At 46.7% G+C, this 22570-nt stretch overlaps 1 protein-coding gene across 3 annotated transcripts in view; it reads left to right on the top strand.

Moving 5' to 3' along the window:
* The first annotated feature begins 261 nt into the window (after positions 1-261).
* Positions 262-22570, top strand: part of ACSL1 (acyl-CoA synthetase long chain family member 1) — a 70755-nt gene continuing 48446 nt past the window's right edge. For all 3 annotated transcript variants that reach the window (XM_023220982.2, XM_023220983.1, XM_023220984.1), the window contains exon 1: positions 262-440. The gene's annotated coding sequence lies outside the window, so the exon portion shown is untranslated. The remainder of the gene's footprint in view (positions 441-22570) is intronic.

A 22570-nucleotide genomic window follows, 5' to 3' on the forward strand; every position in this document is an offset into this window, starting at 1 on the left:
GCCCGCCCCTCGGGCATCACAGGACCCAGGGACCGCGGGGCCTCTGAGCTGAGGCGGTCCAATGTACCCTTTGTCCTTCCTCAGATTCATTATGAAATCCGAGGCAGTCCGGGCGACTCCAGCTGCGTTCGCCCGCCGCTGCCTCTAGCCCGCCGGCCATGCGCCAGCCACGCGCACCCAGGCTGGAGGGCGGCCGGGCGCGCGGCGGGGCGGGGCCTGCGGATAGGGCGGGGCCGCGGGAGGGCGGGGCCGCGGGTGGGCGGGGCCGGCGCGGCGAGCGCACCAGCAGCATCCTGGCTCAACCGCGGCGGTGGCGGGGGCGCAACTAGCAGGCAGAGGCGGCGGCGCCAGCGGCGCCTTAAATAGCAACCAGAGCCGGCGCGGGGCAGGGAGTGGGCTGCGGTGACAGCCGGCGGCGGAGCGGCTGGTCTACGGAGGAGGTGAGTGCTCCCGCCGTGCGGAGCCGCGCCTGCTCCTGCGGCGGTGCCCGGGCCCCGGCCGAGGCGCGGGCTGAGGTTGCCCTTCAGGGCCGAGCCCGGAGCAGCGGCCGCCGCTGAGGCGCGTGAGCCGCCACAGGCTCGTGGGGCCGCGCCGCCTTTCCGGCCTCCTGCCGCGGCCCCGCTTCCCTCGGCAGCCAGAGGCCTCCGGAGCGCCTCTGCCGCCGCGGCTTCCTGTGTCTGAGCCGCGGGCGGCGCGGGCGCGGGCGCGGGGCTTGTGCGCGGCGGGGGATGCGCGCGGCACCGACTCCTGAGTGTGCGGCGGCGGGGACCGGCCCGGCGGAGCGGCCGGACGCCGCCCTTCGGTTGGGAGGAGGTGGCCCCGCCGGGCCGCTGACGTTTCTCTCGGCCGCGGCCCCCGCCTGCCCCAGAGGCCGGGTTCGCGGGCGTTCGGACCGCGCGTGGGGCGGGACTGCACCCGCGCCCGCTGAGATGCCGGCCCCACGCCGCGCGCCGGCACGAGGCCCACAGGCAGCTCAGAGGCCGCTGCCAGTGGCTGACATTCTCGCAGTGTCTCCAGAGGAGTGCCCGTGGCCCCTGCACTTGTCCGTGGAGTCATTGATCTAAGGAGTGCTGGCATTTTTTGAAATTGAGAAGCAAAGATGATGCCTGTCACCTGGCAGCGTAGATGGAGACTGGCGGTTGATGACTTGAATGGACACGTGGATTCGAGTCTGGGGACAGGCATTCCCCCAGTCCGCGCGTGTGAGAGTGTGGAAATCTCTTCCCCACTCCGTCCAGTTTCAAGGTTGTGGAGCGTAATTAAGAGTGACCATTCTAAAAGCGTCCTCTAGTGCCCTGGCTAAGACTTTTAAGCTTCTTGGTGCAGGAGTATCTGAAGTCCCGCGACTCTCACTTGCCCTGCCTTTTGTTATTTCTTGACTTTTGATTAGCCTTGAGAGAAACTGGTTAAATCTTGCAGTTTCTGCCACACATTTCACAACTTAACCTGTGATTGTCCCAAAGAAAACAGTTTTTGGCTTCATGCCAGCAAAAAATCAAAAACTTCTGGTTGATTTTTTTTTTTTTTTCAAGTGGACGTGGAAGGTTAGGTTGGGTAAAACGTAAAGTTTGAGTTGTAGGTGTGTGCTGCGTAGGCTGGAGAAGATGGAGCTGTTTAAGCAACCATTGCTCGCCATCAGATTGGAGCTAGACAGTGCAGTGCCATATAGTGGGAAAGGACCGGGTCTTGGGAGACTTACTTTCTTGTTCTGACTCAACTCGAAAAACACCTACCTAGTCTGAGGCCCCCTCAGACTACCTCAGAGTTGCTGCCACAAACACTGGTAAAACTGTCCCTACCTTCTAGCATGCTTAATGTCTACGTCTTGCTATATCTTTTTTGATGTAACTGTTTTGTGGAAAATGGTTGTGTGTTTGGGGAGGCTTTTGAGAAAAGATAAGGTTGTCTTGTCATTAGAGCTGGGTATTTCTCCTCCTCTCTCCCTTCCAGTTTGTGAACAAACTGCATTAGACTAAAATCTTTCATGAGTCCAAATACTATGACTAGAAAAATAAACTTGTTAGCAGCACACCTTATACCTCTCCCCTTTAAAATAATAGACATATTAAAGACTTCTGTTTTCTGAATTTACTGTAAACAGAATACTTAAAAAAAAAAAAAGATTACCCAGATGGGTGCGGTGGCTCACTGTAATCCCAGCACTTTGGGAGGCCAAAGCGGGCAGATCACTTGAGGTCAGGAGTTCGAGACCAGCCTGACCAACGTGGAGAAACCCTATCTCTCCTAAAAATATAAATGATTAGCCAGGCGTGGTGGCATGCACCTGTAATCCCAGCTACTCAGGAGGCTGAGGCAGAAGAATAGCTTGAACTCGGGAGGCAGAGGCTGTGATGAGCTAAGATCCTGCCACTGCACTCCAGACTGGGGACAGAGCAGGACTCTGTCCAAAGAAAAAAAAAATTACCCTTCCCCCACAATTATAAGCATTTTGACATATTTCCTTCCTGTCTCTGTTGTTCGTATTTTTGCAGTATTTTTATTATTATTGTAGGCAGCCTGACCTAAAAGAAATCTGGGCTTTTAAGTTTTTGGTATTTAGGAGGTAGATACATGTGACCCACGCATGTAGGGACAGGTATCTATTTACACCATACGGGTAGAGTTTCATAGCCACCTCTACTTTTGGGTGAAGTTTAGGCTAACTGAAAGTGTACCAGCATGCTATGGTGTATGCAGAACAATGAACATCATTCAGATTATGTGATAGTTTTCTCTTTTTGGCATTATATATAACCCAGGGCTTAACACAAACTCAAATTTCTTACGCATTGACGTTCAGCATTTGATGTAAAATGACTATCTCAGAGCTGCTGCCACAAACACTGGTAAAACTGTCCCTACCTTCTAGCATGCTTAATGTCTAGGTCTCCCTACATCTTTTTTGATGTAACTGTTTTGTGGAAAGTGGTTGTGTGTTTGGGAAGACTTTTGAGAAAAGATAAGGTTGTCTTGTCATTAGAGCTGGGTATTTCTCCTCCTGTCTCCCTTCCAGTTTCACTTTTCTGGAAATAGCAAGACTGTAGGAATAGTAATTTGTAGATATTTATAGTCAGTAACCTTAGAGGAATGTTTCACTTTTAAGATCAATTGAATTTATTGTGTGAGTTTGCCATTTAAAACGTGCCCATTTGTGTTTACTGTCTCTTGTAACCAAACTCTGTTAAATTAGAATCTATTAGTAATGTTTTGTGGACAGTCTTGTTTGGATGATGCAATGCATGAGACTCCTGTACTACAAAATAGAAAAGAATTTCCTTTTAGGCAGCTCAAAGCTGTTGGTATCCTAAAGCCTTTTTAGGCCTCACTCTCTGACAGGCAGTGATCTGACAGGAGGTAGATAAAGGTGCCGGAGTTCTTAGTGAAGGCTGGCAGTCCAACTTGGTAGTCAGACAAACACATGACGGTCAAAAGTACCTTCGACACTGGGGCCTGGAGAAGAATTCTCAGTGGCCAGCGCTGATCTGAAGCTGCAGGGAGTTGAGTTTGAGTTTCTACCTGCTGGTACTTCAAGCGGCTTCTGAAAAGTTTTAAAGGAGCACAAGCCCTGAAGGAGTAGCTGAACTTAGTGAACTAGAGAAGGCAGGGGCAGTTTTACCAGGGTTTGTGGCAGCAACTCTAAGATTGTCATTTTACATCAAATGCTGAATGTCAATGCATAAGAAATTTCAGTTTGTGGCAAGCCTTGGGTTGTATATAATGGCAAGAAGAGAAAACTGTCACATAATCTGAGTGATGTTCATTTTCTACATCATGACATTTTCACTTTCCTTTTTTTTCTTTTCTCCCAGATAAGGTCTCACTCTGTCGCCCAGGTTGGAGTACAGGCACCATCATGGCTCATTGCAGCCTCCACTTCCCTGGGCTCAGTTGATCTTCCCACCTCAGCCTCTCCAGTAGCTTACAGTACAGGCGCACACCACCATGCCCAGCTAATTTTTGTTTTTTTTTTTTTGAGACGGAGTCTTGCTCTGCCACCCAGGCTGGAGTGCAGTGGCCGGATCTCAGCTCACTACAAGCTCCGCCTCCCAGGTTAACGCCATTCTCCTGCCTCAGCCTCCCGAGTAGCTGGGACTACAGGCGCCCGCCTCGTCGCCCGGCTAGTTTTTTGTTTTGTATTTTTAAGTAGAGACAGGGTTTCACCGTATTAGCCAGGATGGTCTCGATCTCCTGACCTCGTGATCCACCCGTCTCGGCCTCCCAAAGTGCTGGGATTACAGGCTTGAGCCACCGCGCCCGGCCTGTTTTTTTTTGTTGTTGTTGTAGTGGTGGTGAAGCGGTTTTGCCATATTGTCCAGGCTTGTCTTGAACTCCTGGGCTCAAGTGATTTGCCCTTCTTGGCCTCCCCAAAGTGCTAGGATTATAGGCGTGAGCCACTGCATCCAGCCCACTTTCACTTTCTTGACTGTGTTAGAAACAACACAGTATTCATTCACTTATGACCTTTGAGGAATCAAGAGGGGTGGGTGAAATACTGGAGACTCCTTGAAGTGTGGCTGGCCTCAAAGGTGTCACCCTTGAACAAAAACTTAAGTGGAGGTGAGTAAGGGCCCTGCTCCCCTGTGCTGCCAGCCTTAGAAGGATATGATCATCTGGAGGCAAATAGCTTGTTGCTTGAGGCCGGGATTTCAAGACCAGGCTGGGCAACACAGCAAGACCCCATCTCTAGAAAAAAAAAGTAAAAACAATAACATAAAATCTCAAAACTGGTGGTTCCATATAGGTGCCTGGGCTGATTCTCTTTTTGAAATATTTGCTGGTCTTCAAGTGTAAATAAAATTCTGAAAGCTGTTTAATATCTAAATCAAAACCACTTGCCACAGAAAAGCTATATTCATTTTTCATATTTTAAGAGTCATGCATGCTTATTGGAAAAAATTTGGGAAGTAGGAAAAATGAAGCTCTCCCAGAGATTAAATACTATTAACATTTTGTTGTATTTCCAGTCTTTTTTCTCTATACAATAAACAAATTTTAAGCATACATTGTTAATTAAAGATTAAAATTTTGACAATTTAATCACCTAAGTTATATTGTGGGCTTTTTTCCACCTTGTTACATATTCTTCAAAAAATAAGTTCTGAAGACGACGGCATTATTTGCTGTATGGACCATAATTTAGTTGCTTCTCCCCTGTTGTTGGATATTTTTCAGAACAGTTTACCCACCTTTGTTACATGTTTAAATAGGTCTTTAAAAAATAGGGCATGTTCTGCTTTAAAACTCTTGAAATTAACAATAATTTGAAAAGTGTTTTTACTGATGAATAGGCTTGATGGACTTTTGGGTTCATGTGTTCTAGTCAAAAGCGGTTGAAATAGGGATTTCATGGTTTGGAAAGAGAAATGGAAAGGAGTTAGGGCATCAGAGGAGGAACGGGGCCTGCCTGTAGACCATTTATTCTGATAAATGTAGGCTCTATCCATTAGCACAGCTTTGGCTGCTGTAGAAATGGGTACTTTCCCCTTAGGTTTGTTGTGGGAGAAATGTCCATCTAAGAAGGACTGAAATACTCTGAATACTATTTATTCCTTTATTAAGCAGAGTCATGAGAAAGTGCTTCCGGAGCTAGTTTCTCCTTCAGGGCCCAGGTGTCTGCCACGAAGCAGGACTGTGGTAGCTGACCGAGGTGGTGGCCACAACCTGGACACAGCCAGGTTTAGGAACGAAGCAGTGACCATAGCAGCAGACAGAGCCAGGTGCTGCTAAGCTTCTGATGGGTTAACTCATGAGTACCCCCAGCAACCCTGTAAGGTAGGTCCTGCTGCTAGCCTTACCGTACGCAAGATAAAGGAACAGGTGCAAAGATTAAGTTGCTCAAACCAGAATTTGAACCTAGGCAGTCTGGCCTCCGGGTCTGTGCTCCTAATTGCTTGACTCTACTGCCCCTCCAGAGCTAGAAGTTTCTCAGTCCAGGAGGGCCTAAAAAGTTCCAGGTTAGGCCAGGTGCGGTGGCTCACGTCTGTTATCCCAGCATTTTGGGAGGCTTGGGTGGTTGGATCAACCTGACCAATATGGTGAAACCCCGTCTCTACTAAAAATAACAGAAATTAACCAGGCATGGTGGTGCATGCCTGTAGTCTCAGCCACTCGGGAGGTTGAGGCAGGAGAACTGCATGAACCCAGGAGGCGGAGGCTGCAGTGAGCCAAGATTGCGCCACAGCACTCCAGCCTGGGCGACAGAGTGAGACTCCATCCCCCCGCAAAAAAAACGAGAAGAAAGTTCCAGGTGATACAACTGGCAGTAACACAGGAAGGACAGAACTAGGTCTCCTTCGGTGTCACTGCTCCTTGATTTTACCCCCATCTCATTTACACTCTGCCTTGAATTATCTCTTTATACCACTAGAGTGCTGAAAGAGACCACACATTTTGATTCAGCTTGGCTCAGGGAGTGATAAGATCACTTGCTATGTAGCTGTGACTTTCTAGAGAATTAAAAAATAAAAGGCTTTGCCTGCCCTGGACATTGGTCTTGTAAGGCTGGAGAACAATTGAGACGCACAATGAATGCACGCAGTGTGCTGGAGGAAGAGAGCACGTTTCAGCTGGGAACAGGACCCAGGCCGAGCAGTGGTGGAGCAGCGTCCGCTAACGTAGGAGACTGGCCTCACCGCGCTCATAGGTTTGCTTTCTGCTGTGTGTTGTGGGGTACTTTGATCTCTCAGCGCATTCTAGATCGTATTCAACACTTTCAGTAGACGAAAATAAAATTGGGACTTTTCGGGGTTTGAAGGCACAGTAGCATCGCCTAGTGGTTATGGATCTCTTTTTCCCAGTGAGATTTTAGGCAGAACCCTGAGAGATGAAATACATAAAAGCAGGGCTGCGGTGGTTGAAGGGCTTCCTCTGTCCCCCTTTGCCACCTGTGAGGGACTTCAGAGCAACACTGAAATAAGCCACCTTATTCTTTGCACCCGTGCGGTGACTGCAGGGCTCGGAGCGGGGGTGACTTGGCCAAGGTGACACAACCTGCCTGCCCCTCTGGCCATGCACGCATGTGGAGTTTGTTCCTGGATCCTGTGCCTGTTCAAAGAATGGCTGGACCTTGGTGTCGCCCTTGATTTCTGCCCTGAAGTCCAGTCAGCCAGCAGTTCTGCTTATTCTGACCTACTCTCTGTGCAGTATTGCCCAACGCACATGCATTTCCTCCTTGCCTTCTCAGTATTGCCATCCTGGTCCAGAATTGTCACCTCCAATTTAAACAGTGAAGGCCTTTGTTAGAAAGGGGGGCAGGGTGCAGAGGGGGAATGGTTGCTTTTTCTAAATCACAGCTCTGATCAAATCCCTCCTGAGCAGAAGCCTTCCAGGCCCCCTCTGTAAGGCCCCAGGTGTTTATTTACCTTACCTGTCAGGGGCTTCTGCAGCTTGGTTCTTACCTGCTATCTCCACGCTTCTCCAAACCACCACATCCTGAGGCTTCTAGAAAGCAGACTCTGGTGGCACGGGGTTAATGGGTCTGTGTACCCAAGACACTGTACCTGGGTGCTGTCATCTGCCCGACTGACCTTCCTATGTCCTGGTCTGATGGTGTCTTTGATCTTACAGCTAAGATCAAGACACTGAAAGTCTCTAGACTCAAGCCTGTGTTTTTGCTGGGATAAAGCTCGTGTTGAGTACATCTAGGCTGGGTGTGGTGGCTCATGCCTGTAATCCTAGCACTTTGGGAGGCCAAGGCAGGCGGATCACCTGAGGTCAGGAGTTTGAGACCAGCCTGGACAACATGGTGAAACCCTGTCTCTACTAAAAATACAAAAATTAACCAGGTGTGGTGGCAGGCACCTGTAATCCCAACTGCTCAGGAGGCTGAGGCAGGAGAATCCCTTGAGCCTCGGAGGCAGAGGTTGCAGTAAGCTGAGATAGCGCCACTGCACTCCAGCCTGGGGTATAGAGTGAGAATCTGTCTCCAAAAAAAAAAAGTATATCTGAATGGTACAATGCCCACCTCGGCCTGTTTGGAATGCCATTCCTTGTCCCACAGAGCACCCCTTCTTCTCAGAGACACTTTTCCTGAAGTGACTCTCCCCTTCCTCAGCTGTGCTCACTGTCGTTCACCTGGGGATGCACCAGCGACCACGCTAGTGGTTAAAATATCGAAACACTCCCATCCTGGCTAGAGAACAGCTGCTACCCTAGTGCCCCACCCTTAATATGGAAACTTAAGGGTTCATACATGGGGCAGCAGAGGAACTTCAGAGCCCTGTTCTGGTGCACTGGCCTGTGTCTTTTCTGACTGGTTGATACCTGGCTATACTGGGTATTAAATATTTTGACGAGTATCCCAACCTCTGTCCCACGTGTATCTTTTCATGAGCACATATCTGGCTTTCACAGATCGGCACCCAAGGGGTGCATCTTTTCATGAGAACATATCTGGCTTTCACAGATCGGCACCCCAGCCACACTGTAAACTCTGGGCACATGGGAGACCTAGTCACTGTCATTTCTGTGTTTTCAGCAGCGTTTAATACAGGGCCTTACCGCTAGTAAGCATGTGTGATTATCTGATGATGGATTGCGTGTAGGGCAGGTTCCAGTGGTCAGATGTCCCATAGAAGGTGGTCCCTAACAATACAGTATACATGGTAATGTTCCAGGTTTGTCTATTCTGATCCTATGCAAAACTTAGATCTTATAGCTAAGATCAAGGCACTGAAAGTCTCTAGACCTAAGTCTGTGCTTTCACTGGGTGAAGTTTGTGTTTCTGAGTACGTCTGAGGTGTTTCTTTCTGTGTAGTTTGAGTTGTGGTGGAGAAGCAGGTGGCTGTGGTCTTTGCAGGGTGTGGGAGGGGAGGAGATTGGTGTTGAGTCCCAGTTAATGTTACATAACTCTACTGTAGCCTTCCTTTACCTGGTATTCTTGCGTTCAAATTGCCCCTTGTTTCTGTGCCACTAGTGAAATGGTCAAATGGCGCATTGTTCCTTCTGTGGACAATTACCTACATTGTGCCTCAGGCAAGCTTCTGAGACATCCCAGGACGAGTAGCTGGCAGGGGCCTTGTCTGTCAAGCATCCCAGCCAGGCACCTCACAGTGGACGGAACTGAGTTCTCAAGGGGGTGGCTGAGCAGTCCAGACTCTCACGTTAGACTCTGAAGACAGCCAGTCTGTGCTTTTCTCTCCTGACGTGAGTCAGAGGCAAATTTTGCTGATGCCAAGACCTCCCTGGAGTTCAGGCAGGGTAAAGATCCTTGTCCTTGGGGTCAGGGCTGAAGCTTCAGGGTTTCCAGGACAGACCTTCAGAGGAGGCCAGTCCTGGAACCTGGCATGGGTCTCAGCCTCAAGTCTCTGTCCTCCACAAAGGCGGGCTCAGTCTACTAACCCTCTCTCGCAGGCCAGGTGACAGTCACCAGCAGCGTCTTGCCCTCTCTGGCATGCTTCTCTCCATCACTGGGTGATGCTGAGTGTCTTTGCCTCCCTCCTTGATGTGACAGTCCCTTTTTACAGGCTTTCACAGACACTGCCCCTCTGCCTCCCAGGCGTGGCACGCGTTTCAAGGTGCTTCCGTTAGCAGCTTCATTCGTTGTTGCCCATGGTGGGGAACAGATGGAGACGCTAGCCAGGCAAGCCACCAGAGAGGCTGCAGGGCTGCTCAGGAGATTGAAGGACTGTCTCCAGAGTCGGGTATGTGCCCCATAGAGGCTGGCTAGACCATCCATTAGGGTGTAGAATAGAATAGAAACATTAGAACTTCTATGGATAGTTATTTTTTGGCCATCTTTTAAATTCATATTTGTGTGTTTTCTAATGTTCAGAAAATATTTGCAGAATGTACATGTATATAGTTTATAGATAAAAGCATTTACAGGTGAGGGGTGCATGTATTTATTAGGGTACATCATCAGAAGTTTAGAGAACCAGAAAGTTAACTCCTTCTCTAGCACCAGTATCATGAGAGACCTCTGAATGCCATTTTTTCAAAAGGAAAGACTTTGTCAGTTAAAGGGGAATAGAAACTGCTCTCTGGCTGGGTTGTGGTTCATGTCAAATAGGCCTGTGACTTCAGGGGAGCCGGGTTAACTCCAGAGTGTTTTGTCTTGGATCCCAGAGCTCAGCAATGTGGAAGCCTCATTGGGATCGGGGTTTTATTTTTTTCTCCTTTGTTTACTAGCATATCCCCTGAGGCTGGAGCTGACTTGCATATCCTCAATATTTGCAAATTGAATATATGAGCCTTTTTATTGCATGATAATTAAGTATTATGCTGAGTTGGATGCTTCAAGTCAATATTCAGGTTGGCTCCTTTTGTTTAAACCGTTGGGCAGTTGGCAAGATGCAGCCTACGTGCCAGTCAGTTTTACTGTCCTACACATCATACCCCCATGCGGTGGAACCATGGAGCCATGGAGGCCTCAGAAGTGTCACCTGAGAGACAGGGTGTTGGGATGTAACTTAAAGTAATTTTTTAAGAAGTGGGTATAATGAAACAGTAGTAGCAAAATGTTGATCATTACTGAAACTGAAGTTGGAGTCATGGGTACATAAAATACAGTTTTATTATACTACGATGTCTACTTTTGAATAGATTTGAATTGTCATAATACATTTTAAGTGAAACATAAAGGGAGTATAGAGACCCCAAACTAGTATCACCCATTCCAAGCAGGTAATGGCCGAACTGCACAGTCTCTTTTTCTTTCTGTCTTTTAAACACTGGTCATTATTCTATAATCTTCTGCAACTTGTTAGCTTTGTTTTGATTTTGGCTTCCCTAGGGCCAGTCGCCTCTTTTTATAGTTACCTGAGTTCTTTGTGTAATTTTAGCTCCTGTCTCGTCTGTCTCGTGGTTGTCACCCGTACCTCTCTTCTCCTTCCCCATACGATGGGCTAAATCCTGGTTAACCTTTTCTCTATTTCACTTGTTGCTTCCTGTGACACCACTGAGGTCTTCCATGTAACAGGCACAAGTTAGAGGTCCGAACAGGGTCCCATGTTTTTTGCAGGCTGTGTCCAGTCCTGGGAACTCACAACCTATGATGATCTTGTAGATTCCATTCATCTCTGCTTTTTTTTTTCTCTTTTTGAGGGAGTCTCTGTCACCCAGGCTAGAGTGCAGTGGCGCCATCTTGGCTAACTGCCACCCCCACCTCCCAGGTTCAATCGATTCTCCTGCCTCTGCCTCCGAGTAGCTGGGACTACAGGCGCCTGCCATCGCGCCCGGCTAATTTGTGTATTTTTAGTTGAGACGGAGTTTCGCCATGTTGGCCATGCTGGTTTCGAACTCCTGACCTCAGATGATCCACCCACCTCTGCTTCCCAAAGTGCTGGGTTTACAGGAATGAGCCTGTAAACTTGGCCTCATCTCTGCTTTTTGAAGTCACAGCAGGTACCTGTTGAAATCTGTAAAAACTCAAGTGGATTTTTCCAAACTCTTGAGAGGCTGGTCTTCCTCTCCCTGGCCTGAGAGGTCTTTGTGTTCTGTCTTCTCACCCATGTCCTGCTAAGCCATTTCTGTGGTTATCAGTCTCTGAAACCTTGATGTATTTTAAGAGGTGTAAGTAACTCTACCCAACCTGTGCCCTCTTTAGCCTTCTTATCCAGGTCACTGATATGTGATAGCTGTGACCTCTGCGAGCCGTGGGGTGGTGTGGACTCCTTGAAGACAAGGACTGGGTCTTGCTCCTCCCAGTCTCCCACCCCAGGCCTGGGTCCTGGCCGGAACAGAAGGGCTTTATGAACTAAACACCCACTGGGCGAGGGCGAGCCTCCTGCAGCCAGCTGTTTCTTACTCAGCCGGTTGACAAGAATGCTGTCATGGGAGAGAGAGGCAGAGGCTCCTGGCGGTTGCTTTACAATGTTGCTGTGAGTCCCCAGCCCACCTGCTGCTCCTGCAGGGCCTCCTCCCTGCCTCTTTGCTCACAGCACTGTCTGGCTGTTGCTGTTCTCCACCCCCTCCTGTCTCTGCCTGTTCAGACTTGGCCTGGTTCCACCCTCAGCTCTCTGGACAGCCCTCCCTCAGATGCCCGGTGCATGCGTACTGTTTCCTCCCTCCTCTAGATTCCTGGAGCACCAGGGCTCTACCTGCCGTGAAGATCTGTCTTCGGTAGCTCTGTTAACTCTTGCAGGTGTTTGTCTTCATTGATATCCTAAACTTGCTAAAGGCAAAGAAAACCTTGTAAGTGCTTTATCCTCAGGCTTTCTGTTTGTCAGGGACTAAGGAGAGTTCCTCATCCCCCTGTAATGTTCAGAGTGTTGCTTCTTTTTTGTGGTGTGACCCCTTTTTCAAAGAGGCACTTAAGTGGAAGTGGCTCACATAGCAGGTCAGTGGCCAAGCCGGGTCCAGCGCAGGCAGACGGTGCAAAGCATAGCTACGTATTTTCCAGGAAGGGTTTATATCCTATCTGTCATTCTGTCCTCAGGACAGGTCACTACCCTAAATCCTTTGTGGAGCAGGTGGGAAATACATAAATACAAGAGGACATTAACTGACCTGACTCACTTATAGCTTCTTTATCTTGAGAAACTTTAAAAATACAGCTAATAGTTAGGACGGCAAGTTTTATATTGTATTAATTTTACCACAGTAAAAAATTGGAAAAATACAGCAACATACAAAGAACAACAACAGTAGTAAAAACATCCATAGACTCACCACATGGAATTGAGGGTTTTATCATTGACTCTTTTATTCATACGTCACTGTTCCCTGGGGCTTTGGGTATAGATGGAAACTTCATTGTGACTCCTGTATGCCAGGACTGCTGGCCGTCTTTTTCCTTCCCTTACGTAGTCTTGGAGAAGCTACCGTGGTGTTCATGATGGAACGAGGCGTAGCTCTCCTCTGTTCCCACTCTCTTCTTTATTCTCCCTGAAGCCTGCACCGGTAGAGGAGCTGGCTCAGGATTTTGCAACTGATCAGAGGCACAGCCAGTACCTAGAATGTGATCTTCTTGCATTTGGTCTAGGATTCTTTCCATGTTCATATTCTCTTTATTTCCATAGTCACTACGGGAAGATGGGAAGATCCTGACTTTGGGCAAAGCACCTGAGAGGACCCCAGGATCTAGATACCTTCTCTGCGTGCAGCTTCTCAAACAAGTGGAGCTTCCTCTCCATCCCTGGCCCTCGGAGGAGGAGGGTGCCTGCCTAGCTTGGGGCCAGCTCTGGCTGTTGTGAAAGGACATTTGATCCTCTCTGCTGTTAAGTTGTCCCCCCTTCTTCTGGTTATAGTCCCTTGCTTCAGGACTTACTTTGTGGTTCAGCTGAGTCCAGTAAGGTGAAGAGTCTTCTGGATTATTTCAGTGGCAAAAAGCCATTTATTTCCTTCTTTAGCTTTTGTAGTAACAGGCAGTGCTTGTCTTGCCTAATACCCTTAGAACCTACTGTCATGTTCTTCAACATGCAGTCATACAGACACAATTCTGACTCTTCCTGTGCTGAACGTCAACTGAAATAACGTGCTGTATTGATCCAGTTCATGAGTGAGAAGTTTAATCTACACAAGCCTTTTCTGTCTTGCTTTTTGCAGAATGGTTGCATCAGCCTAACAAGCAGATCTTTCTGTCTCCATCCGCTGCCACAAAGCTGTTGACTGAGGCTGTCTGCCCAAGTCTGCTGGCTTCTCTCGCTCTTATCAGTAAACTTCTCTGCCTCGTTGTGACATATCTACAACAGTTGCTTAGCCTTCTTCAATCAGTATTGGAAGACAAGTGGAATAATCTTGCTTCTCAGGACATTTTTTGAATGGAAACTTGCCCTCTTAAATATGTACTGCCAAAATTTAGCCCTGCTGTCCCACACAAAGGCTGTACGTGACCTGGATATCTTCATGGGGCATGTCCTAACTATAATCATCATTTTCTCACATGGATGTACGTGACAGATATTTGTAGCTGTGTGTGAAGAGAGAAGGGAGGAGAGCTATATGTTTTGTTTTTTTTTTACTCTGGAGAATGTTGGGCAGGTCCTGTTGTCAGCATTCCGTACATCACAGATGACCGCCCACCAGCTGTGTGTTTCTGGGAGCTTTCTCCTCACTGGAGCCCTCGCCTGGACTCTGGATCTTGTGCTTGAGTCTTGTCTGTTTCCCTGGTTTGGAAGATTCTCTTTTCTGTCATAGAAAGCCCACAGAAGTTGGAGTCCAGTCCTGATATGGGGCTCTGGGCTCAAGCCTTTCTGACCATTTGCTGTTTTACCTAAGAAAAGTACTTACTTGATCTCTTCCCTTCCCTGTGGGCAGCCTTGGTTTGTTTTAAATGAATCATCAGTCATCTGTCCAAATCTCAGTGTATCTCAGCGTCGTCTAAAGACACTTGCCCTTAGAGTTGACAGCAGCCTTGGGCTGACATTATACATAAGTGAAACAATTTGAGAAATATAAAACATGATCAAAATAAGAGCAAGAGAATATTTTTATGTCCCCCTTAAATCAGTGGCTCATACTCTTTTCTTTGTCCCCCCGTCAGCCAGGAGATGTTCTCTACTCCTTTCTGGTACGCTGTACAGGAGTCTGGTGGGGGTAGAAGGAGATGACTGAAGTTGGAAAATGCTTTCAATACCCCCTTTCTTTTTGGAGAATCACTGATATATGAATATATCCTCCAGGGACCTGCTGCAGAGACACGGTCAGAATCACAGAGGGTCATTCATGACTCGGCAGATGTTTGTTAAGCACCTGTCCTGGGCTTGGGACTGTGTTAAGCACCAAGGGCATATAGACAGATGGGAGGAGACCCTGGCCGGGGAGAGGAAGGAGCAGCTATGTAGGTACTAAGTACCACTCGCTGTCAGTGTAAGACAGGAGGTCCTAAGTACCACACAGGGGTTACAAATAAAGAAGTCCTGGAGTTCAGAGGAAGGACTGATTGCTTCTCATAGAGAGGAGGGGATGGTGTAAGATTTCGAGGTGGTTGTGGAACCGCCGCCTCCTCACATGTGAAGGAGGCCCCTGAGGACCCTGGAAAGTTGGGCTGGTTGCTTACAAATCACCCTCCTGTCTCCTCCCAGTGTCTCTTCAGTGTTTTGCCATTCATTCACAGGCTCAAAATTCCTTCTCTTTTTTCCATTTGTATCCACTTAAGCAGTTTTTAAAAATAATTAAACTTTTTTATTGTGGTAAACTATATATAACATAAAAATGTCATTCTGATCCTTTTTAAGTATACTGTTACACAGTGGTTGAAGTACATTCACAGTGTTGTTATAACCATTACCACCATCTAGTTCCAGAATTTTTTGTCATCCCGAGTTGAAACTCTGTACCCGTTAAGCAATAATGCTCACTCCTCCTGCCCCCACCCAGCCCCCAGTAACCTCTCTGCTGCCTTCTGTCTCTGTAAATGTGCTGATTCTGGGGACCTCCTAGAAGTGAGATCATGCAATATTTGTCCTTTACTTCATCCATGTCATGGCATGTATCCACATTTCCTTCTTTTTAAAGGTTGGGTAATATTCCATTGTATAGACTACATTTTGTTGATCCATTCATCTGTTGTTGGAAATTTGGGTTTGAATCCTGGGCTCTTAAAGCATTGTGCAGCTGCGCACGGTGGCTTACACCTGTAATCCCAGCACTTTGGGAGGCCAAGGCGGGCAGACCAGGAGGTCAGGAGGTCAAGACCATCCTGGCTAACACAGTGAAACCCCATCTCTACTAAAAATACAAGAAAAAAAAAATTAGCTGGGCGTAGTGGCGAGTACCTGTAGTCCCAGCTACTCGGGAGGCTGAGGCAGGAGAACAGCGTGAACCAGGGAGGCGGAGCTTGCAGTGAGCCGAGATCGCGCCACTGCACTCCAGCCTGGGTGACAGAGTGAGACTCCGTCTCAAAAAAAAAAAAAAAAAAAAAGCATTGTGCATCATGGCTTGTCATTATCAGTGTCACCTATGCCCTCTGTCTAGACTTGAACACCCACGCGTGCCTGGGCTGATGTGCTTGGCTCTTGAGGTCCATGGGCTTTGGCTTCAGATCCAGGCAGTCATCCTGTTCTCGTGTGGAACAAGGGCAGGACATTTGACTCCTATAGTTTCCTGATCTTTGAGCTGAAGGCAGTAACAACCCCGTGCAGTAAGGACTGTGACGAGCATGCATTTAGCCCTGTGCTTAGTCGCTTAGCACAGCGCCTGACACACGCCAAGTGCTTAAGCACAGTGGCTCCTTACAAAGTCATAGCTAAGCCGATTTCCCCAAACATCTTCCTTCCCCTCTCCTATCCGCTTGAGCCCTATTGTTGGTTCCAGATTAATGTGCAAAAATGCGAGCCCTGGGGTCAGGAGGCACTTCTAGTAGCCTTGTCTCTGTCCCTGTAGCATGAAGGCTAGCTCATTTTCCTAGATGATGCTCATTCGTTGAGGACCAGCTCAGCTGTGCCTTCTCCGTGCAAGTCTCCCTGAGAGAGAATGCTCCCTGTCAGAATTCCTTTTGCACTTACTGCTACTTTGTTATCCACTATTATGTGTAGACATTTATGTTATGTCTTTTAATTCCAAGCCTCATTAGTGAGGTCTGCAAGTTTTTCCTCAGTTTATACCCCCATCTGAATATGAAACAATTCACCTGCCCCAATATAAGATGAAAGCGTCCCAAAATTCTCCTTCAGTCTTCCTATTTGAGTGTTACCAAGGCTGTCGTAGTGTGAGGTGCTCTCAGCCTCTGTTTGGAACAGCCTCAGGGAGAGAAGGCACCTTGTCCTGAAACCATCTCTGCCAGTCCTAGTCATGGGTCTTTGTACAGGTCAACTAGCTGAATTAGACTTTTTCTAAGGCAAATTTAATGCTAGCTGGGTAATTATTTCTTAGGGTTTGACCTTACGAAAGCAAATGTTGGTTGTTACTGTAAAAAATACATTTAAAAATCCATTTAAAAAGCAATAGAGTATGAGGTTTAGTTAGATAAATGTGGACCCATAGGACAAAATTTCTCGTGTTCTAATATCATTCAAATGTGTTCTTGTGACTTGGGAGGGTTTTTTCACTAGTAGCACATATATATGACTTCAAAAACTACTTCAACAATTTCAATGGAAGAGGAAAATGTGAACGTATGCCACAGAAGACTGTTCGATGCTTCAAAAAGTGGCTGTAGAGATGCCCCAAATCCTATTTGAAGATGCGTGTTCAAAGAACTCAAAGAACATAATAATGAAATGTGAATTTTTTTTTTTTTTTGAGATGGAGTCTCAGTCTGTTGCCCAGGCTGGAGTGCAGTGGCGCGATCTCAGCTCACTGCAAGCTCCGCTTCCCAGGTTCACGCCATTCTCCTGCCTCAGCCTCCCTAGTAGCTGGGACTACAGGCGCCGCCACCACACCCAGCTAATTTTTTTTTTTTTTTGTATTTTTAGTAGAGATGGGGTTTCACCATGTTAGCCAGGATGGCCTTGATCTCCTAACCTTGTGATCCTCCTGCCTTGGCCTCCCAAAGTGCTGGGATTACAGATGTGAGCCACTGTGCCCGGCCTAATGAAATGTGAATTTAAAACAGTATTTCTAAAGTAATTTAGTTCTTCATGTGATTTAAATGTAGATGTAGTTTAATGAATACAGAAACTGCTATATGATATTTGACCCTGCATCCTAAAAATTTATCTGTTCAAATTCAACATGTTGTGTTTGAGATCTCTTTATTTTAGGGGGTAGTGACCAATGTGAATGGTTGAGGTATGGTCCTCATTTTACTGGTTAACACTTAAAAGCTTTGTGTCTCACTCTGTCTCTGATAACTTTATAAGGGGATGGGCAGGGAGTGGTTTAAGTGTAGAAGTATTCAGCTGGACTTGATATTTCAATAAGATTTATAAAATCAGGGCATCCTCTCTGTTTCTCCTTTTTAAGTCTTTTGGAAATTCAATTGGTGATCTATAAGATCACTTTAATGAAAATTAAGTGGGTTTAAGATTTATTATACTTACTTGGGAAGAAAAAGCCCCAAGGCAGTGGGGTGGGAATAGCTAACTCCCTGTGGATCCACTTGCATGTTTGTGCATGGGATCCCAAAGTTACCCCAAATCTTTCTCCTGAAGCTTGGCATGAGGAGATGGGCCCAGGGCAGTGACCACAGTCAGGACTCATTGGAATAGGGTTTGGACAGCGACCTCTGCTTTCCTCTCTAGCTGGGAGACTGGCATCTCTTTTGAGCTGCTGTACCTCCCTCTCTCTAGGGAGAGCCTGACTGCTCTTTTGGTTCAAAAGGGAATGGCTTAAGCAAATCTAACTTTAGGGAATTTGCCAAGCCAGGGTTAAGGAGCACAAATCCAACGGGTTTGGAGTGGGGCTTTGAAAGAACAGCAAATGGCCCAGCTGCTGCTCTCTTGTTCCTCCCTGAAGCCTGAGCTCTGCCCAGCTAGTGAAGGACAAAGCGGGTGCTTTCAGCCTCTGTAAATAGCCTATTGTACAAGAGGAGGAGGTGGGGCACGGAATGGCAGCATCTTGCCAGCTTGGGTTGCTGCGTTAAGGAAAGATGTCAGGCTTTCTTAATTTGCCACTGCTGGGGCAAGGGTGCTATTTATGTGGGTTTGTTTGAGGGCTGCATTCCTAGTGAAGTATTCCATCAGATTGTCATTATTCATCTTAATGAAAGCTTGAGGAACTTTAGAAGGAGAGAAACATTCAGACCACCCGGTTTTTGGTTTCTAAATGACATGAAGAGAATACAATGTTAATGTAAGTAAAAGTTTACAGAATTGCAGGGGTAGTGTGTGTGTGTGTGTGTGTGTGTGTGTGTGTGTGTGTGTCCTCAAGATAATGATGTCCTTGTGAGTCACCTCTGGCCCTGAGCCACTATTTTCATGGTACAAATAAAACGGTGAAGAGGTGAACCTTTGTGTATAGTAGGCCTCGAACCCACATGTTCAGAGGCCAGGGTGATGGGATAAATGCTAACGTTTGTGTAAGACATTGAGCATTTAGATGGACCTCAGTACGGAGCTCTCATAATATTGGGAGTGTGAGTACTGGAAGGACTTTAGAAACCTGACCTCATGGTTCCTAACCTGGGTTGGGCTAAAGGAGACTTGTGGTAATTATGTGTATTCTCAGGGGAGAGGGTCAGTGGCTTAGCATAGTTTAAGAATTATTAGCATAGGTGGGATTTAGAGTCACACTGGTTGGTGTCCCGTTCTTGACTAACGTCCTGGGGAAGCCTTGTAAGTCTCTGGCCTTGGTTTCTTCCTCATCAGTTTGCGTTTGTGATGTTCAGATAAGACACTGAATATGAAAGCCTTTCCAAAACACTAAGTAAATGCTAATTGCATCTTTAGTTCTTCTATTCAAAGTTTGGGTAGACTTTCTGCTTTCTGACAGTCATGCAGTTCGGTTTCCATCACCCTGCCTTGCTGTGCCTGTCTCTGCCCAGGTCTATTTAAAGGAATCTTCTGTGCTGGATCTTTACGCTGGGCTTGTGCCCAGATTTCCTTGGCCATTGTTACCTTCCCTGTCCTTCCGTGGTTTTAGACTCCAGGTTTGTAGGAAATTCAGAAAACCCAGCTGAGCAAACCCACTTGCTGTAAGAGTCAGGAGGAGGGTGCACAGGAGTGGCTGTAGAGAAAGGAGAAGCTGGCTGTCAGTAGCCTTGTGTGTTCCCGGCTGGGAAATACTGGCTCCTTAAGCCTTCAAGCCAGTTGAATCATATTTTTGGCAAACTGCAGCATGATTTATATGCCCAGGCCATAAATTTCCTCAGATGTTTATGTGGAAATTTGGTTTTGAAAGAATAAAGAAATATTCAAACCAGAACACTATTGGAATAAGAATAAAATCTGAATTTTACCGTTTGTTAGCAAGTGTATGAGTCTTAATCCTTCTTAGAGACCCCTCAGTCTAATGCTTATGTTCACATACAGCATTGAAAGGCTATTTATTGTGCCTGATTTTCCTTGGATGTAGGTCTGCCTCCATAATTACCCCAAGTGCCTTTTCCTTAATAGCAGTTAAATAGAAGGAAAAAGATTTGTAATGCTATCAGTGTCAGTTTAAGAGTTGTTCTTCACACAGATCTAAATGAGCCATTGTCTTAGTTCTTTATGCAGACTATAGTTTTCCTGTGTATAGCATTAATCAGTTGGTTCAGTGAAGTTGGCTTGCAGCTTGTTACCTGGCTGCCATCTAAGAGGCATGAATTAAACTGCTATAGTTTGTCATTATCACCCACTAAATACAAGAATTTGGCTGGATTCAACCCTTAGTATTGTCGATTAGTATCTAATGAAATGCTCTTGTATATATGCTACTAAATATATAATTTTCTCAAGTTTTTTTTTAAAAAATATTCTTAGATTTAATACACTTTCTTGGTATAATGCAGTGTATAGCATGGCTACTGCTGATGCTTAAAATAGACGAATTAATCACCTGTGTCTGACCGTATTTGTTTACAGAGGAATTATTTAATATTCTCACTCAGGGATGTGATTCTGTTGAACAGCACCTGCAAATTCACACAATCTAGGTTTTATGGAGTTACTGTAGGAGCTTTGGGGAGAGAAGAGAGAAAGGCATGGCAGTGTGTGTCAGGGTGAGTACTTCCTATTCAGACCTGGAGTGCTGCAGGGTGATGAAGACAACTAGAGGTGGAAGGATTTGAGGGCAAGGCAAGTTTGCACATTCTATTCCTAAGACTGCTTTGAGATTGTGGAGTTGCAGTACTGTTTCTGAAATCTGACCACTCAGTGTCAATAGGACATGGACTTGATTTGTCTGCTTATCCCACCTGGTATACATCGCTTCCTCAGAAAGGCCTTCCGCAGTGCCTTGCAGACATTGCTTGTTTGATTTTTATCTTCCCTGCTAGAAGGTTAGCCCATTGAAAGCCTAGACCAGGTCATCAGCATTGTCTTCCCAGCGCCTGGCCAAAGCCTGGCTCACACTAGGTGCTCAGATATGCAGAGTGACAGGAGTAGCTCAATTCGTATGTACTCGTCTAGAATAAATCTGCTGTCGGCATGCTCTGGGCAATCTGTTTCTTTCTTGGTATGCCTTACCTTGGTTGGACATACCCCCCAGCATCCTATCCTTCATTTCAGTGGTGTAAAAAATATATGCCCATTGTCTCTTATTGGGAAGCTGAGCAGAAAGAAAACAGTGTCTGTTTTCAGAACCGGTCCTGGCAGCAACACTCACTGATGCCTGTCCCTGCCCATGGGTGGAGCAGTGGGGTGACTCTGCTGCTGGCTGCCCATTGGCCTATTCTCCACCCTTTGCTCTCCTGAGAAGTCAAGTGTGGATTTTGTCTGCTAGTTACCTTTAGCCCAGTGGGCAGCAGCCTGGGGCTCGGCATGTGACTTATGCCCTGAGAGACCTTGGCAGGCTGGGGGAGCGCAGCTGAGCCCTGCTAACCCCCACCCCACCCCCAGGCTCACCACCCTCTTCTGTGTCTGCAGTGCGGTGTCACCTAGCAGTCAGCTGTTGGTGGCACAGATGGTGAGTGGTTTTGGAAGTGCTGGTGCCTTCTTTCCAGAATCATGGCCTGAAGAACTCTGCTTATCTGTTCTTTCTTTGCTGTCATGGTAAACCTTGAAATTTCATGTGTGTGTGTGTGTGTGTGTGTACACTTACACAGATTCATTGTAGCAGAGATTGAATGAGCAGAGCAAATACATTATGTTGGTTCTGGTAGTATTAATGGCCTGTAAAACAGGGACTACTAAATTTAAAATTAATTTCATTTAAATTTAAATTTTAGCAGAAAATTTCTATATTTTAACAAAGAAAAAGAAAATGCACATCAAAACCACAGTGCATTTCTCTGATGACCAGTGATGATGAGCATTTTTTCATGTGTCTGTTGGCTGCATAAATGTCTTCTTTTGAGAAGTGTCTGTTCATATCGTTTGCCCACTTTTTTATGGGGTTTTTTCTTGTAAATTTGTTTGGGTTCTTTGTAGATTCTGGATATTAGCCCTTTGTCAGATGGGTAGATTGCAAAAACTTTCTCTCATTCTGTAGGTTGCGTGTTCACTCTGATGGTAGTTTCTTTTGCCATGCAGAAGCTTCTTAATTTTATCTGAACACTCCTTGTAGGCAGTGTTTTTACCTGCATGCCTTACTTGTTCTGCACTCAGGATGAACCACAGAGCGTTGGTAGAGGAAATAATCATAACATCTAACATTTTTGAGCACTTTCTAATGTGTGTGAGATCATTCTTACCTCTTTACTTGAGTCATTTAGCAGTCAGAAAAGCCCTGTGGGATAAAGTGCTATTTCCAGCTCCATTTACAGATAAGGAAACTGAGGCATATGGAGGTGAGGTCATTTGTCCCAAATCATACAGCTCATAGGCTGGGGAGGCAGAATTTGGCTCTAGTATCTAGCATTTAGGGTCTTTTTTTTTTTCTTTTTTGAGACAGAGTCTCACTTTGTCGCCCAGATTGGAGAGCAGTGGCTCACTGCAACCCTCTGTCTCCTGGGTTCAAGCGATTCTCCTGCTTCAACCTTCTGAGTAGCTGGGATTACAGGTGCCCACCACCACACCCAGCTAATTTTTGTATTTTTTGAAGAGATGGAGTTTCACCATGTTGGCCAGGCTGATCTTGAACTCTTGACCTCGAGTGATCTGCCCGCCTCGGCCTCCCAAAGTGCTGGGATTACAGGCATGAGCTACCGCGCCCGGCTGCATCTAGGATC

Source organism: Piliocolobus tephrosceles, chromosome 3, assembly GCF_002776525.5.
Source record: "Piliocolobus tephrosceles isolate RC106 chromosome 3, ASM277652v3, whole genome shotgun sequence".
NCBI classification, from domain to species: domain Eukaryota; kingdom Metazoa; phylum Chordata; class Mammalia; order Primates; family Cercopithecidae; genus Piliocolobus; species Piliocolobus tephrosceles.